At 33.8% G+C, this 14,489-nt stretch overlaps 1 pseudogene; it reads left to right on the forward strand.

Annotated features, from left to right (window-relative positions):
• The first annotated feature begins 541 nt into the window (after window positions 1–541).
• On the forward strand, window positions 542–5,988 carry LOC108455212 (cytochrome P450 CYP736A12-like; annotated as a pseudogene).
• Window positions 5,989–14,489: the final 8,501 nt, after the last annotated feature.

Here is a 14,489-nt window from a genome sequence, read left to right on the forward strand (position 1 = left end):
CAGGAAATATGTGCATAGATTCGTTGACCGTGCAATTAGAAATGCTTTTTTGGTACCAAATACATACTAGGAATTGACGATTCACTTGCAATTAAGTGCAATGCAGCGCATAATTTTGCCTAATAGTTTGGTACGTTTTACCGGAGCAATTATGCTACTTTCGCGTTTAATATGTGTAGCTTAATAAAGGTTATATTCAATTTAAAGAACAGAAATTTGTTTTCATTTTTTAATTCATTTTCTATACTATAATTTAAACTTGATTTTTTATCTCAATTTTATCTAATTTCTTTTTATTTTATAAATAATTGCTTCAACTAATTTTTTTCTAGAAATGTAAAGAAGATTGTTCAAAATTGCATATATATAATTATTGCAATTTATTTCGATAAATTGTTCAAAAAGCCGGTAAGCTTTTTCTAATTTTGAATCGAATTTATTTATTATCAATTGATTAAATATATTTTTCAAGTGAAGAATATTGTTGTAATTATTCCATGGGTTTCAAAATAATAAAAGAAAATGTAGGGATCGGAAGAAAATGGAGTCATTGGCGAAAAATGAAGGTATTTGTAGTAGAAAAATTAATTACATTTTAAAAAATCTAGAAATTAGAGAAACTATGAAAACATTTATGGTTAAATGTGAAAAATCTAGGATTTGACAAGAAAAAAAAGTCGAGGCTTTGAAGAGATGAAGAAAACAAATATAAGCTTAAATGTTTCCATCATCATTCGAAATATGAGAAATGAAAGTTGCAGGAAGAATCGCTGGAAGAGAAAAAAAAACAATAAGCCAAAATTGAAGGTGAGTGAGCTTGAAGAAGTTTTAGTGATATGTAAAATGTTTTTACATAATAATATATTACTGGATAAGAATGATTTACCTAATAATTTTTCATATTTGTGGATGTTAGAGAGTAGCTGGCAAAAGTACCGCAAAACTCTGTACTATATTTTAGATTTCATTTTAGTTTATTTTTTGAAAATTGAGTAAATTAGTGACCTGAAATGAAAGTGCAAATATGAAGTGGCGTGTATAGTTAACATCATTAGAGAATTAATGTTTAGGTGACTAAAATGAAAATACCCTAAAAATTAGGTGACCAACTAGGAAGTTTATCCAAATTATTTTAAAAATCATAAAATTATAAACAAAACTTATAAAGTTATAAAATTTTATTAAAAATATAAATATTTATCCATTAAATTCTAATAGTTATAAGATTTTTAAAAAATTTACCCTACTCTTTTGTTAGTTCGGTATTGTTATTTTTAATAAATATTTATAATTTTAAAATTGTATAACCTTTTAATTTTATGTAAGGGTGAACAAAACTCGATTTGACTCTAAAAAATCGAAAAAAAATTGAATTTCGAGTTAAACGAATCAAGTTATTCGAGTTAATCAAGTTACTCGAGTCAACTCGATTTTTTTTCAAATTTCCAGTTCGAATCGAGTTAAGTTTTCGAATTCGAATAACTCAAATAATTCGAATAATTCGAATATCAAACTATAATATTTTATATTTTTACCCCAAACTCCCAAACATTTCTACTTTTCCCTTAAAACTTTTACTCCTTCCCACTTCCCCAAAACTTTTACCCCTTCCATCCCAACCCCCAATCTACCCAAAATCTATTTCTCACCAAAATTTTCCCACCAAAATTTTACTCTCCCATTTACTTTTTCTCAAAATTTTACTCTCAAAAACCCTCAAAAGCTTTTATTTTCCCCATAATTTTTACTCCTCCCACTTTTCCCTTAAAAACCTTTCAATCCCACCTCCAATCTACACCAAATACATTCCTCCCCTCCCCCAATTTTTTTTAATATTTTCCTCTAAAATTTTATTCCCCTATTTACTTTCCTCAAACTTTTATCCCCAAAACTTTTTATTTTTCCCTAAATTTTACTTCTCACCCTTTACTCTAAAATAAAAAATCAAAATTATCTAAAAAATCACTAAACATAAATAGTAATAATTTTATTTATATCTACTATTTATATTATTAAATTAAATTTCACATATTATATTATTTATATTATTGAATTGCTTAGTCATATTGAATATTTATATTAAAATTGAATTATTAATTATGCCATTAAATATTTATGTTAAAATTTTATATTGGTATCAATTTCACATTTTATCTTTAAAATAATTTTATTAAAAATCACATTTTTACATTTAATATATTTTTAATTCCAAAATACATAGTGACAAGAATCAAGATAATTAAAACAACTAAGCAAGCAAATAAGCTAACCCATATATAAAAGATTAATAAATAAATTATGAGGTGATGAAAGTTAATAAAAATTTTAATTAAGGTGGGCAAATTTTATTACTATGGGTGACAGTGGTTACAAGGACCCAAAATTATTTTTTAAAATTTAACTCGAACAAATATATTCGATTCGATTCGATTCGAATTCCATCTCACTCGACTCGATTCGAGAAAATTTCAAATCAAATTAGGATGATAAAATATGATTCATCAACTCGATTAACTCAAAATTTTTTCATTCGATTCGATCGAATGCTCGCCCCTAATTTTATGTATGATTTTTTAATAATTTTTAAATTTTATAATTAACGGAATTAAAAAATAAATTTAAATTTTTAATATTTAATTTATAAGGACATGTCCAGTTAGGTAATAAAATAGCAATATAAAAGCTTACCAATCCCACCTCTCAAGCCCCACAACATAGCAATATAAATCTTACTACAAACCCTTCTCTGAAGTCCCATCATCTCTTTTCTGGAGCTATAATGGCATCTTCAATCTCAACATATGCCCTTCTCTTAACCTTCTTCACAACTCTGATTTCTTTCTTTATCATCACCTCGCAGTCATCGGAAACCTCCACATGCTAGGCCAGCTCCGACACTGAAGCCTTAGCAACTTAGCCAAAAAATATGGGTCAATAATGTCAATAAGGCTAGGCAATGTCCCAACAATTGTGGTGTCATCACCTGAAGCAGCGGAGCTCTTTCTAAAAATCCACGACGTTGTTTTTGCCAGTAGGCCTAAACTCCAATTCGCTGATTACGTCTCCTACGGTAACAAAGGCTTGGCTTTTGCACCATACGGGTCGTACTGGCGCACAGTGAGGAAATGGCGCACCCTGCAACTTCTTAGTTCATCAAAAGTAGAATTGTTCGAGTCGATTAGGAGGAGGGAGGTGGAGTCGTTGGTGGATTGGATAAAGAGGGCAGCGGCAAGTGGCCAAGTGGTGGATATTAGTGCCAAGGCAGTTGAATTGATGGAGAATATCATGTATAGAATGATCATAGGCCGAAGTAAAGATGATAAATTCGACTTGAAACCGCTTATTCAAGAGAGCCTTAGGTTATCAGGACATTTCAACATAGCAGATTATGTGTCGTTCCTTGCTCCACTTGATCTTCAGGTATCTCTATTCATCTGTCTTCTATATGCATAACATAATTTTCATCTTGCATATTATCGCATTAAAATTAAAATTGAAGATCAGGTTCTATACAGTTTAAGAGAAGTTAATTTTTCCTTAATTGATTAGCGACCCTTAGTGGATTTCAAAAAAAAAAAAGTAACAAATTAATTAATGATGAAAACCTAATATTATTAGACAACCGTCTATAACCGATTCCTGACTCTTTATCTATTAGTTTTCAACTAGTTTGACATTGGATTAAAAAAATTAGCTAATTTTTCATATATTTGAAACTTAATTTTCATATTTTATTTTTTAGAATTTAGTCTCTCTTATTTTTCTTAATTTAAAAATCCAAGTCTAATTGTTAAAACATTTCAAAAGTTTCATTAAATTTTATTATATGCCATCTTGATTCTTAAAAAAATACTTGGTAGCCATTAACAAAAAGGACATTGCAATGGACCTAAATTTAACAAAAGATTTAATGATGTTAAAAACTCTTAAATTTCATATTAATATTTTTTATTAGAATAATACATTTAGACTAACTAATAACATTCTAATAGTTGAGTTAGCAAATTATGCAAAAATTAAAATATAGAGATTAATCTCAAACTTAAGTGTAATATAGGGGTTAAAATTGAAATTTGACCATTGTTATATAATCTGAAAAAACAAGTGGAGGGGTCAAAATTAAAATTTAACAATTATCTTATAATATAAAAAAAAGAGTTATGACTAATTGAGCATTTAGGTTAAAAAGTGATTTTAAAAAGTGTCGTCGAAATATATTTTTGAGAAGTGATTTATAAAAGTTTGACAGTATATACTATTGCTGTCAAAAAGTGTTTTTGAAAAAACAAGAGAGTCTATTTTAGATATATCTCTATTTTAGACATGTATTGTAAAGTAGAAGATATGTTGGAGTTTTTTAATGAGAATGAGAAATTAATTTCAGCCAAAAACACTTTTATAAAAGCAAAAGGCTGAACTTTTTAGCTTTTTTGCTCAGCTTAAAATCTTAGTTTAAAGACATGAATTGATTTCGAAAGCTACTTGTTTACCTCTATTTTTTATTTGAAATCATGATTTGAATTGAAAAATACTTTTCAACCTTGATGGTAAATGAAGTTTAGATGCGCGTTATATAAGAAATGCTTTACATGATAAAAATTTATATAACAATTTATATAAGAAATAAAGCATATAGGGATGAAAACTAAAATTTAACTATTATTGTATATCTAAAAAAAGTAAAAGTATCAAAAATGAAATTTAACCATTGTTAAGAAAAAATACCCTCATAAAAAAGGCATTAGGGCCTTAGGTTTTTTTAGGACCTTAGTTTCTCATGATACAGTTTCATGGTTGCTTTTATCCTACTATATAATTTAAAAAATTTCTTTTGAAGTTCTTTTAATTTATATTTTCTCGTTGCTTTAAATTAGATGTACATCATAACTTTATTTCAGAATTGTAAATATGATTAAATTTGAACAAATTATTTTAAAAAAAAAAGATAACTGAACTACTCACATAACTATAATACAGTAAATTTGCACTTTCATAGTATTGCTTGAATCAATTTGAAACTGAGAAAAAAAGTGGAAGTGTATATGAGACGGAAAACACAACCACTTTCATGACAAGGACATTGTAGTTTTTGCCTCCCATTTATTTTAGATCATATGAAATGAAGTTCAACCAACTAACAAATCTAATATATACTTGAGCCAATATCTGATACCACAGTTTGAGCAATAAGAGAGGGTTGTGACAATTTTTTGGAGGAGATAATCGATGAGCATCAACAAGATAAACATAAAGGGCAGAAAAAACAACATCATGATTTCATTGATGTGATGCTTTCACATTTGGATCAACCTATGAATCCAAATAATGAATCACAACTATACATCATTAATCAAACAAATATCAAAGCTATAATACTCGACACGATTACAAGTGCACTTGACACATCAATAGTGGTGATTGAGTGGGCATTTTCTGAAATTTTAAAGTACCCACGAGTCAAAACACATCTCCAAAAAGTGTTAGAAGGTGTTGTTGGGATGGCTAGAATGGTCGAAGAGAGAGATTTACCAAAATTAACCTACTTAGATATGGTTTTGAAAGAATGCTTAAGGTTGCATCCAGTGGCACCACTCCTAATACCTCACGAATCACTGGAGGATATTACGATAAATGAATATTATATTCCAAAAAAGTCTCGTATCTTGATAAATACATGGTCAATTGGTCGAGATTCGAATGTGTAGTTTGATAATGCCAACGATTTTTTTCCTGAAAGATTTGTCAATAGCAACATAGACATTCGAGGACATAATTTTTAGATTTGGATCAGGTCGTAGAGGATGTCTAGGAATGCAAATGGGGTTAACGAATGTTCGCCTTGTTTTGGCTCAGTTGGTGCACTGCTTTGAATGGGAGTTACCTGATGGCATGTTGCCTAGTGACTTGAGCATGAGTGAGAAGCTTGGCCTTACGGCCCCAAGGGCCAAGCACTTGCTTGCTATACCAATATATCATCTACAAGACTAATAAAGTGCGTAATAATGGGGACAACATGGCATCAAACTATCTTAAGGAATGTACTCTTTTTATTTATGTTTTATAATCTCAAAATTACTTTTTTTCCTTGATCGATCTATTTATTAATAATAAAAGAGGATTTATAATGGTGTTAGAATTCAATAAAACATAAAATTTTACTAAAAATATAAAGTTTTGTAGATATAATGAGCACGATGCAGGTGTATCCAATAATATTGATAAAAATTATATTCCTTCAATAAATAAAGTAAACCAAAATTCAAAAGAGATGTTTTGAAACTAAAAATTAAAATTAAAGATCAAATGGAAAAACATTAAACATGAATAAAATATAATAAATCAACATGATTAGATTCTAATCAAAACAAAATCTCAATAATGATTGGTTATATCATTGATGCAAACATATATCTCAATAGTCTTTAATAAATTGGTTGTAGTTTGATGAAGCATTTAGCAACTAAACTCTTATTACCTTCAGATAATCAAGATGAAACATGTTAATTATTTACTTATTAACAAACAACCTTAAAAAGAATTATCTAGGATTAAATTTATCTATAACATTAAAAATTAGAGAGACATGATTATATCAAACAAACACACACATATTAGGTTCATTCAAATTATATTACAAGCCCCACAACATAAATTGCGTATCTAACTTATAAACAACCATGTTTTTTCTAACAAATATTAGAATTAGGGGTGTGCAAAATTCAAGTAAAACTAAAAAAATTCAGTTAACGATCGAATTCAGTTAATCGGTCAGTTAACCGAATTAATTTGGTCGGGGGTTAGTTAATAATTTTGGAGGTTTTCGATTAACAGTTAATTTAGCTCGAAACCGGTCAGTTAACCGAATTTTTTCAGTTTAACCGAAAATTTTAATAAATATAATTATAATACATAAATAGCTCACTATCCACCCAGGCCCAATCCAATATAAACTCAATCTAATATATATAAACCCAAGTACCCAACCCAACCCAACCCAATCATAAAAATTACAAATAATTTAATAAATAAAAATAAAAACCCTAAAACTAAAAGTATAAAACTAAAAAGCACGATAGAAACAAGAAATCCCTAAGTAAGACCCAAACCCTCAAAATTTAAAATCCCTAATATGAAATCTCCTAAAATCTCTCTATTGTCATTGCCAGTTACCTTCGTGAACCGTCCGGCATCCACCAGTGACACCGACCGGTGACTACCAGGTCACCATCACCGGTGAGTTGAGGTAGGCTTTCCCTCTCATGCTTATAGTTGTTGTCAAGTTTGCAGGTCTGCTTAAGAAGAACATATCTACTAGGTTACTTTGTTATTTTGATCCAATAAAAAGATTTGGCAATATCTTTTCACATAATTTAGCCATTGATTGCCTAAAAAAATGAAAGGGAGAGTTACCTGAGTGGAAGTGTGCCGGTGGTTGTTGATGTAACACGCTGAATAAATTGTTTTTGTTTCTGTAAATATCTGACACAATTTTGTATCTACTTTAGTGGTTAAGTGTTCAGGGTATGTGTGAGAGGTCCTAAGTTCAAGCCTTACCTTTAACAAATTATGTTATTTTTGGAATTAAGCTTTATCCTTGTTCAGTGGGCTTATATTTAGTTGTTTGTAATTTCATATCAGAATGAGTCTACTGGTTCGAGTGGTAAGGGAATTGGTGTGTTGGAGGTCTTGTGTTCAAATACTGGCGCAAGCATGAGTATTATTTTTGCTTGGTTGTCTGTTTGTATTTCGTTTGAACTGAAATTCTGAGTAGGTGGTTTGGTAGTGGAGTTAATGGGAGAGATTTAAGGGATTTGGATTATCATTTTTTAAATTATTTTATTTTATTTTCTCTCTCTTTCAAAAATCCCCAAATTTCCTATCGTCAATTTCTTTCTCTCTGACATTTTTCTTTCTTCCCACCTACATTATTATTTTCATTCAATTTTCATTTTCCTCTTCTGTTGCTGTCGTTTTCTTGATTAATTATTACTTTTACATTTGGATTCTTCAATTGGGTTGGTAAGTAAATACTTGGCTTTTTTTTACATTTGACTTTGAGTTTTAGTCAATGTTATGATAACCGATATTGGTGAGTAATCGTTGAATTTTGTTGCTTAGGTGAAGGTGGTGAAGCATCGATTTTCACGTCAACGACTTAGTTGAGGTTGGGGTCATTTTTAGTGGGCGGTAAGTCAATTTTTGCTTTAGTGGATGACGTGATAGACTTGTAAATTGGTTGATAAAAAAGTGTGGGATACTCTGTTTTTAGGTTTTGTAAGGCTCGGGAGTGGTTTTGCATCAAACCGATATCAAGTGTGTACCCAAAACATAGAAATCGGGGTTTAGCAAAAGCCAAAAATGGCCACTGTCGACACCACACGAGGGTGTGGCTGGCCGTATAGATGACCGTGTTGAGACACTACCATGTGGTCTACAAAAGCATGGTCATGCGTAAGACATGGCCGTGTGGTGGCTTGAGTGTGGCCATGAGGGCCACACGAGCAAAGGCAAAACTAGGCGTGTGGGCCTACACAGACATGTAACACGGGCGTGCAAATTTTGGGTCAGGCTGTGTGGGCCACATAGGCAAGGCCAATCTGGGCGTGTGGGCCTATACGGGCATGTGGGCCCATTATACTGAAAATTTCCCTAGGGTCATACAGGTCATTCCGTTCGACTGTGGGCCTATTGTATGGTTGGTAAGGGCCAGTTAAACCCTAAAACCATGTGATTTGTTAGTTTGAAATACTGTTTTGAATGTGGTTATGTTGTGTATGTCTACATAATACGCTAGATGCATATCTGATATCTGTATATATAAGCATGTTAAACATGTTTTATTTGTTAATTCTGTATATGTGCTCTGTATCTGTTTTGGGGTGGGCTTGGTATTTATATGCAAAGGAAGTGTTCTATACGGCGATCATCGTCTATTATCTGGTAGTTTAGCTTCACTATATCTGATACGTGTCGTAACGGCACAATATGGTTTGTAGGGATGGGTGGGTGTTTTTTACCTCACATAGTGTGTTGGGATGGTTGGAGATGGTGTGTAGAGGATGGGGGTAGGATTCTGATTATCTGATTTTGTTTATCAGATTCAAATGGGCCTAAGCCCAAATCAGATCAGATCCGACCACTGCATATGATTTTTTTTGTATTTCATGTCTATTTCTATTGGGTTACACATTGAGTTTACATAAACTCACCTTTGTTTGTTTGTATTGTCTGGTAATCCACAATCTTAGGTGGATCGGTGTAGCAGGGACTCAACGGTGACCACTCTTCCGTAAAACTATTTAAGTTATTAAATTATGGTTTTATTTACGATTTTGGGTTATATTCTGAGAGTTTGTAATTTCTGAGACTCTCTAGACTTTATGATTTTTAACTTTGGTTTTTGGTTTGTTAGTAATTTGCATACCATGATAAACTATTTTATGAAGTCAACGATTTTTATGCAAACAAGGTTTTTCTAAAAGTACAAATCGGGTTTAAAAAACGTATCGATTTATTGAGCTTCCGCTGTAAAGTAGGTTTTGGTAAACAAACCAACTTAACTATCGTTTTCGAAAATGGATATAAAGTATACAAGTTAAATAACTAAAATGATTTTATGTAACTAAACCCATTCTCTATGAGTTTTCCAAGATTCAGCCATGACGCCTAGGCCGGGTTTAGGGTGTTACATTTAGTGGTATCAGAACTAGGTTACAAAACTCGAGCTATGAATTTTGGGTTTTATAATTTTATTTCAGAAAGAATTGGTTTACGAATAGTTCTGATAAATTGGGAAGTCTATGGTACATTGAGCTTTCGGCGCTGATTCTGTAAGTATTTCAAAATTTTGATAGAAAATACTGAAGTTAGTACTCTCTAAAACTGTACTGAGTAGTTAGAGACTGAAACCTTTGGAAACAAACCTAAATTTCTAATAATTTATGCATAAAACATTTGCTAATAAATATTGAAACTGATGCATTAAAATTTTAAAGTAGATTAAAACCCAAGTTTACGATAAGTGCTAGTGAAACTCGCAGATGTGATATTAGAGGCCGTGGTAGAGGTCGTAGGGGGCTCGAGCTGAGTCTTCCTCTCTGTACAGCATGCTGAATCTGGATACGAGTGAGACACCAATATTGCCTATTACTAGGACTAGGTTTCAGAGTTGCTCGGCTGGCGACAGCGCGCTGTCCCAAACCATGCTGAAGATCTTGGAGAGGGTCACTAGACCCCATTCTGGAGCTGAGGGCTAGGGATCGGTAACTGAGCGGCTCCGGTCTAATGGTGCTGAGTTGTTTAGGGGTGTCACTAGGGTCGCCCCTAATGTGGTTGAGTATTGGGTGGAAACCACTGAGAGGATTATGAGCGATTTGGACTGCACTCCTGAGCAGAAACTGAAAGGTGCAATCTTAATGCTTCGTGATGAGGCTTATCAGTGGTGGTTGACAGTTGAGGGGGTCTCAGCCTGATCGTCTAAGTTGGGACTTCTTTAAGACCACCTTCTAGAGTAAGTACATGGGGGCGAGCTATGTTGATGTTCGTAGGTGTAAGTTCATGAATCTCACGCAAGGCGATATATCTGTGGCCGAGTATAAGGCTGAGTTTCTGAGGCTGAGCTGCTACGCTCGAGGCATGGTGGCGACTAAATATGAGAGGTGTATCCGCTTCGAGGACGGTTTGAGGGACAACTTGAGAGTTCTGATTGCTCCACAGAGCGGGAGTTCATGATTTTGGTTGAGAAGGCGAAGATTGCCGAGGATGTTAAGCGCGTGGAGTGCCAAAATAGGGACCGTGAGAGAGGTAGGAATAAGAGGGAGTCAGAACCCTCTAGTTCTGTTCAGAGGCCTAAGAAAAAGGCCAGACTTGATGGGCCTATTAGAGTGGGGGCCCCTGTTGCTCCTACTAGGTTGCAGTCGTACAGCGATTATGGTAGGCACCATTCGGGCGAGTGTTGGAGGAGGATAGGGGATTGTCTGAAGTGTGGGTCTCTAGAAGACCGTATTAAGGAGTGTCCTCAGAGGGCTGATCAAATGCAAGCTTCGATAATGGGTTCTACGTAGCCACAATGGGTAGTTCAGTAGCCACCTAGGGGTCGTAGACAAGCTAGAGGTGGTAACGGTATGGGTCATAGGCAGAGAGCACCGGGCAGAGCTACTGGTCAGACTGAGGTGAGGCAGCATGCACTTGTTTATGCTACTCGACGCCAAAAGGATAGAGATGCTCTTGATGTCATCACTATTATGTTCTTCATATTTGATGTACCTTATACAGCTTTGATAGACATAGGTTCTATGTGACATCCCTAAAGTGACCCTAGTCGGAAAGCGGTTTCGGAACCGCTAAACTGAATCACTAAATCATTTGAGTATGATAGTTACTGTCTAAATATGTGAAAATGCATGTGTGAATTTTTAATTCTTTGATTTAGTTAATTTGAATGTGAATTGAAAGAAAAGGGACTCATGTGAAAGGATTCAATTATATGTGGCTAATTTTAAGAGGTTAATAAAGGAATGAAGTAAAATAAATGGATTTGCATGTCAAATAATCCTTTTGACAAGGATAGTGGCCGGCCATGACAAAATTATGGGCAAGGAAACATGTTTCCAACATGTTATGTTAGTGGGGTATGTAGAAAACAATAGAATAAAAGCTAGTAATAAAGAAAGGGAAAAAAAAAAGGAAAATGATGATAGCAAAAAAAGTGTGTGGATGCCTCCCCCCCCATTTGCCGTGAAGTGAACAAAGAAAAGAAAAAAAAGTGTTCATCTTTGAACATGCTTGGCCGAATTGAAGAAGAAAGCAAGAGAAGGTTTGGTCACCCTTGAGCTTGAATTTAGGTAAGTGAGTTCATGTTGGTTCTTGAAAGGTTAGCATTCTTTAAGCTAGCTACTAAAATTTCCTACTTAGCCATGTCAAAATCTTGGTTGTGTGGTAATATTGGGTAATCGGCCATGGAAGAAATTGAGGAAAAAGGATTGTTGTCTTTGTGTTGTAATGAGTATTTGTGGATGGGTGAAGTTTGAGTTAGTTAAGTGTTCATGTAGATGGTTTGGGTGATAGGAAAAAAATCGGCTTGTGTGAGTATGGATAGTTGCCGAATGTGTGTATAGTCAAAGAAGAAACCCTTAAAGTGTCTAGTTAATTGATGTTAGGTAAATGGTGTGTGTAAATTATTTAAAATAAAATAATTGTATGAGTATTAAGGATGGTACATGAATTGGCCTTAGAAGAAATTTTAGTATAATATGCTTGGATGTTAATAGGTTATTGCTTTAATGACCGGTGTGTCAAGGGATAATGCATGGACTAATTGATTAATATGTGTTAAGGGAAGGTGAATAAATGTCTATTTGATAAGCTATATATATATTCGCTATGAAGGCTGAAGGTTAAGTCATAGAGATTTTGGTGATATTCATATTCGGTCATAAGGGTTATATGTGTAACTTGGCTATGTGGGTTACGAGTTAAGGTAAATTGCTTATTTGATATGGGTATTCGCCATAAGCTAGCATGATGGGACTTTAATAAGATAAATTTGTTTGAATTAAGCCCAAGAGCTTAGAGGATCAAGTTGGACAAGGGAAAGAAAAGCAATTGAATAGCCGTTGAAGACATTCGACAACATCCGAGGTAAGTCATTAAGCATATATTTGGTATTGATTTAAATGATCATAATATATATGCAATTGTGTTTAATGAATTGATGTGTAAATGGAAATGTATGTGTATGGAATGATGCCATCGTTGAATGTATAAAGGTGGTAAATTGCATAAAGTATTGGTCTCGGCACTAAGTGTGCAGGTATAAATGGACACGGTGACAAGATTGGCACTAAGTGTGCGGGTATAAATGGACACGGTGACAAGATTGGCACTACGTGTGCGGGTTTAAAATTGTACAGCACTAAGTGTGCGAATTTGATTATATAGCACTATGTGTGCGAGCTGATTTTATAGCACTAAGTGTGCGGATTCACTATATGCTCTTGCATTACAATTGGCACTGAGTGTGCGACATTATCAAGTTAATCCCGGACAGCGGATCGGGTAAGTACCTTGAGCTCATGACGAATAGGCAATATGTTCATGCTCGGGGTTGAGCTTGGTAAGCTTTAAATCTATGTGATGATTGCAATTGTGTGATTGTGGTGAAAATGAGTTAGTGTGTGAAAATGCCTCAAATATCTTATTGTGTAGAATATGAAATGTAGATGTATGACTTGGTATGAGATTGAACCGAAAGGTCCGAGGAATTATGGCATAGTTTCGGTATGGATGAGTACCTAGCCTCGTTTATTGTTTCATGTTGTGATAACTTTATTAATGGATGGTGGTTGAATGCTTATGACTTACTGAGTTATAAACTCACTCGGTGTTTTCTTGTCACCCCTTTTAGGTCTCTTGGACTCGTATTGTTTATGTGCTCGGAACCGTCGTTGAAGTCATCACACCGGCTGGAAATCTTTTGGTATTGTCTTCGTAGTTGAACTAGGAGAACATTTGGCATGTATAGGCTATTATGTTTTGTTGAATTATGGGTTGTAAACTTTAAGCCATGTGAAAATGGCCTATGCGGTCGTTGAGTGGGATGCTAGAACCTATAGCCACGAGTCTTAGAAACTTTAATTTTGATAAGGTGGCCATAATTTGTGTCATGTATGATGGATGATTAGTAAGGTCAAGGAAAGATTCATGAAATTGGCATAGTCTACTGCAGTAACTGTTGCGGACAGCAGCAGTGATATGAGATTGAAAAATCACTAAAAATAGTAGAAGTAGAATTAAATAGTGAATAAATTATGAAATTGAACCTTGATGAATCTATTTTCATATGGACGAAACGAAACGACCATATGAGCAGTATACTGAGAGATATTAAAGTTCTCGTGAGACAGGGCCAGAACGGTTTCTGGATCCCCTATCTCGACTTTGAAAATTTACTATAAATTATCCAGAAATAATTAGAAGTCATGCCTTATATTTTAAGATTCCATTTTGAGTCTAGTTTCATTAGAAACAAACGGCACCAGTATTAAAGCCCTGTACAGAGAGATATTCAAGTTGTAACACGCGAAGGTCAGTGTAGTCGACCCCTGTAACATGGGTGACTTTAACTAATAAACTGTACCAATTTGCCCGACCAAAAATTCTAGAAATAAATCCATGGATGGATATATGAGTATAGTTTCAGGGAAAATTTATGGAATTGGTTTTCGAGTTCTGGAACTCGAGATATGATTTTTAAGGTAACAGTGACGCAGTTAGCTAGCCTGCCTGAAACAAAAATTTCATAATTTCCAAGAGGGAAATAAGGGAAGTAAGCCCGGTAACACCTCGTGGTCGAATCCGGTGACGGTCACGAGTTTGGGGTGTTACATTCTACACATTCCTACATAGCTAGTATTGTATCTAAAACTATGGGGATTACTGTTAAGAGCACTTCTAGTGAGGTTACTGTACTGAGCCCGTTGGGGCAATCT

The sequence above is a fragment of the Gossypium arboreum genome, chromosome 9 (genome assembly GCF_025698485.1).
Source record: "Gossypium arboreum isolate Shixiya-1 chromosome 9, ASM2569848v2, whole genome shotgun sequence".
NCBI lineage: Eukaryota > Viridiplantae > Streptophyta > Magnoliopsida > Malvales > Malvaceae > Gossypium > Gossypium arboreum.